General features: G+C 33.0%; 1 pseudogene; it reads right to left on the bottom strand.

The window, feature by feature from the left end:
* Positions 1-364: 364 nt before the first annotated feature.
* Positions 365-432, bottom strand: LOC112829829 (U4 spliceosomal RNA; annotated as a pseudogene).
* Positions 433-4,938: the final 4,506 nt, after the last annotated feature.

Genomic DNA, 4,938 nt, shown 5'->3' with positions numbered 1-4,938 from the left:
TACTGATGGTTATTATCTCTTAGGCCAAGGACAATATTTTCTCTATATTTATACGCTGGCTTCTCTTACTATAATACATACCAAAACATTATGTCTGTGTGAATTAAAGATACATGCTGACTTAACTGCCTTATCATGATAAAGCACGTTTCTAATAAATAGAACTTAGGTGCTAAAACAAATGGATCACTATATTTATATTAATGGTTTTAAGCTATTCTTTAGTAGATATTACACAGACAAGGCAAATTTTTCAGTTTTTAATGGTCTGAACATTGATGTAACTGTCTGAACCCACAGGGTTGGTGATATTGCCAAGATCACCTCAAGACCAAGGAATCAGCAAGACAAAGCATCCTCTCACCTTTCAATTAGCAATAATCGTGCCTCGGATAAACCTCATTGCCTACGATACTGCCACTGCACAAAGCTTCACCTTTCATGGCTACGGTTGAGCTACTTTCATTCTTTACTATAGCAACAATAAAAACTACTTTATACCACAGAGACTTAGATTAACTCAGAAGTCATTCCTCTGTTTCAACCTGTTCTTAAGCTTTTGGCTCTGATTTAATTGGCCGTTTGACTACAGACTTGAGCATTAGCACCTCTGTATTTGACTTTAGCTCTACTTTTGGACTATAGTGTACATCTCCAAGTTCTTCATTCCCACAAACTCACTACCAAGCCTCTACTCTTACCTCCCACCCTCTACCTCAAGCAGGCAGACTCAGGTTATCTTTATTATACCCTATCATGGCCCAGCCAGCTTTCCTCCCAACCCAACGCATACCACGTTCCTGTAATATAATGGCGATAGTTATGGACACTCTTCAGGTTCAGTTTTGACTCAGTCCTATGAGCAGGCCCTGGCTCATCTTTATATAACACAACATAATTGCATTTCCATTTTTAAAGCTTGATCCATTCTGTTGTGAACCAACTAACCATTATTCAGCCTCAAGTTCACTAGACCAGATTTCAGCTAAATTTTTATGCAAATCCTATAAATCTTAACTTTCCCTGGATCTTACAAAAAATAAAATTCACTCATTCATTAGCATGTTCATTAACTATCTATTCAATAAATACTTATATGTTCCTACTATGTATTAGTCATAGGTCTAAATACTTCACTGTGTCATAAATGGATCTGATTATTTAACTTACACCCCTTTAAGTCCATGTGTATCACCTCACTTCTTTATGTCTTTGACTCATTTTTTAAATGGAGGTAATAATGCATACCTTTTCTAATGAGTGGTAAGCTTGAGCTATGATACAATTTTTTTTTAAGTAAAGAGTTCCAGACAAATGTATGGATAATTATTCCTTCAGTGACTTCTGGGTTAATCTAAGTTTCTATGGCATAAAGTAGTTATTATTATTGTTGTAGTAAAGATTAACTATAGTTTATATGATGTTCCCTACTTAATAATTTATAGCACTCTAAACTAAAGGTTGATTCTTAGATCTTGAGATTATTGTTTTTATTAGAACTATTAACTGAAATTTCCTACATTATATATATTTCAAGAAAAAAGCTGGTAAATGAAGATGTGACTTTTGTATTATTTCTGAGGTATTTAAGAATTTTGAGCCAAATACAACTTCTTTAGGCGACAAATAACTGAAGAGAGTAAAAACTCGTTATAAGAATGATGGAGAAAGGTAAGTAGTTATTGCATTAAACTATAGTTTCCATCTATTTGGAAGCAAGCACAGCATTCTATCCTGAATTTAAGGCTGAGGTTACAGACATCATATTTATTATGCTGAGCTTTGTTGCAATTAGCCAGCAGTTAAGTGAAATGCTTTACATTTCACTGTACCAAACTGAGTGACAAGCTCTGGATGTAAATGAGGAATTCACTATCACAGAAAGGCAGTCTTTGATATTGTTCATTAATAATAACTATTAAATATGCTGAGTACTTTCCATATGTCAGGCATTGTTCTAAGTGTTTTTCATTTATTAATTTGTCTTATTCTTCAATGAAATCTATGAAGTACGTCCCATTATTATCTCATTACAGGTGACTCATAAAGAGGTTGTGGAATTTGCATAATAGCATTCATGACAAAGACAGTCATTTTATTTATTTTTTTCCATTCATTGTCTCTATTTTTCATTTGTTTTTTTGTTCTTTACTTCTTGGTTAAACTTTTTTTTTTTTCAGAATTTAATTTTGATTTACCAACAGTGCTATTGGGTGTAGGTCTTTCTATTGTTATCTTAGTGGTTGTTCTAGGTATGTTATATATATTTTTAAATTTTAGGTATTTTATAGTATTTATAAAATATTTATATTTTCTATAAAATATATAGAATACATATGGTGGGTTTGGGTCCACAATTTTTTCTTTAATATTTGTTGACAGAGTATTAGTTGTGCTCTATCCCAGGATCCTGAAATCATGACCTGAGCTGAAATCAAGAGTTGGACGCTCAACCAACTGAGCTGCCCAGGTGACCCAAAATGTTCTTTTTCTAATTATTAATTTACATACTGGGAAAAACAGTGAAGACTCTATTCTATAATTTATTCTCTTTGACTTAATTGGAATGCTTCCTAACTCTTCAAAATACTTTTTGAAGCCAAATATGTTTGCTCAGCTTTCTGGGAAAAGCATATTCTGGGAAATATGCTTTAAGACCTGAATTGATATCTGTCATAGCACCTATATACCTATATACCACAGCATTATCTTCATGTGCCTAGGCTGGCTTTGATCTCTCTACAGACTCACTTCTCACCAAACTAAAATCACAGTGACATTTTCTAATTAGTTAGAGCATGTCTCAAGCCTTGTGATCAAACTGATACTATTTGCTTATATCCTATACTCCTTCACTGATTGAAATCTTACTAAGTCATCCAAACTTAGCTAAATGCCAACACCCTCATGAGGTCTTCCTGTATTTTGAAGACATATTAAGTGGTTTTTTCTTTCAAAGCTGTAAACATCTTTGTCAGTTTTATCATGACAACTATTATGCCTATAGACACATCTACCTTCTTCAATGCACTGCTACATATTTTTAGATAGAATAATATCTTCCTTTTTACTCTATTACTCCTAGTAACTAGCACAGTTCTTCACATACTATTGTACTCAGTAAACATTTTCTAACAGGATAAAGTGGTTTTATTTTCCTAACTGCATCATTCAATTTTGTAGGCATACTTTGGTTCTGAAAGAAGCTCCTGGATAGTTTCTGCCTAAAGAATTGTATTCTAGTCTGATTTTTAATGTGCCATCCAAGGTAACATGACAATAGTTACTTTGGGCTACCAGAGGAAATATATTTAATTTTGTTCCCTGATAGTCTGGTAAGATAATTACCCCCACAATATTATTTGGTTCTGCTTGCAAGTCAGGAACTCTACTGAGCTCTTTACAGTCTTATGATGACAGATGGTGAGGGAAGAAGATGAAAGAATGTTCATGATAATTTGTGAAAAAGAGTTTAAGGAACAAATAAAAAAGGAGCCTTGGTCCTTCCATGGAGCCAAGAGGATAATAAGAAAAAAGAATATAAAAATAATTGAGGGTAAGATATGGAAGACATATCATAGAGCCAACTAAGTATGAAACAAGGTGCCAACAGAAGATGACTTTGGGTATTGAAAAGAGTATTAAAGCTAATATCATGCTATGCCTATATCACCTGTTTTTATAGATAAGTCAGTTATATTTAAAATAACTAGGACCAGAAAAGAAAAAACAAACAAAAAACCATACAAACAAAAAAAAACACCAAAAAAAACCAAACTTGAAATAACCTAAACTTTAACATAAAAAAACACTATTTATTAAATATTTACCATATCTCCACATCATATACAATCATATTTAAAAACCATTACAAATATCTGAGGAGATAAAATTATCCTTATTTTAGAGATAAGGAAACTGAGGCAATAATAAAAGCAGCAAAAGTGCTAGTAAATATTTGTAAACACAAAGTACTTAACTTCATTTTATCTGTGAGGTTTTCTTGGAGAGGTTAAACCACAATTTTTAAGGTCATAGAATTATTATGTGGCAGAGTAGCATTCAAACACCAATTGATCCAACTCAAAAACCATTGCTTTTACCACTGTATTATAATGTAAATATAATCTGAAGTTTTCTATGTATTCTCCAATATAATATTCACAGATTGAAAAGAGCATGTCCTTTTAAATGTTAGAGAACAAGTTTAGGGGCAAATACATGGAAACTGTCAAGGAATCAACCATGTCATCAGTTTTCCAGTATTATGAACAATCCATTGCTCTAGGCTAGAGATTCAATTTCTATTATGGAATCTTAAGTACTACCATACAACATTCTTTTGCAATGGAGATCCTGGTCAGCAAGGTGTGGTGCAAATGACCTGGAAGGAGTGGAGTCTGCTACTCAAGTGTTTTTAAGGAAAGAAATTACAGTTATTAAATTACTGTTTCTAATGAGTACCTCTACTAGAGGAATAACAGAAGACAACTCAGTTAACTGTGTAGCCAAGAGAAATTAGGTAGTACACTTCAGCATAAGCTAAATTCCAAGCTTAATGAATAATGATGAGGTATTAGAAGTGAAAGGGAAAACTTCCCATGGGCATGCTCTGGGGAAGCCTCTAAGTAACATGCCTAATTGTCAGTAGAAGAAACTAAGGATGTGGGGATTTCTTTCTCCTGTTTTTGCCCAAATTGTACACAATCTTAATTAAAAAACCAAAACCAACAAACAAACAAACATGTTTTGAGCACCAACTCTGTTCCAAGCACTATGACAGATGAAGAGAAATACAGAAACAAAAAGAAACAGAACTTTACCTTCCCAAACTATTCATCTCTAATCTAGGCATCTGGACAGCAGAGAAGAAGATATAAGAAATGCAGAAAAAGTAACATATGTAGTGAAATATGTAAATTCTGTAATGAAGGTATA

Source organism: Callorhinus ursinus, unplaced genomic scaffold (genome assembly GCF_003265705.2).
Source record: "Callorhinus ursinus isolate GAN/ISIS: 27379988/994484 unplaced genomic scaffold, GSC_fseal_2.0 scaffold21, whole genome shotgun sequence".
In the NCBI taxonomy this organism is placed as follows: Eukaryota; Metazoa; Chordata; class Mammalia; order Carnivora; family Otariidae; genus Callorhinus; species Callorhinus ursinus.
The sequence above is the reverse complement of the archived record's forward strand: the minus strand, read 5'-3'. Positions and strand labels throughout refer to the sequence as shown.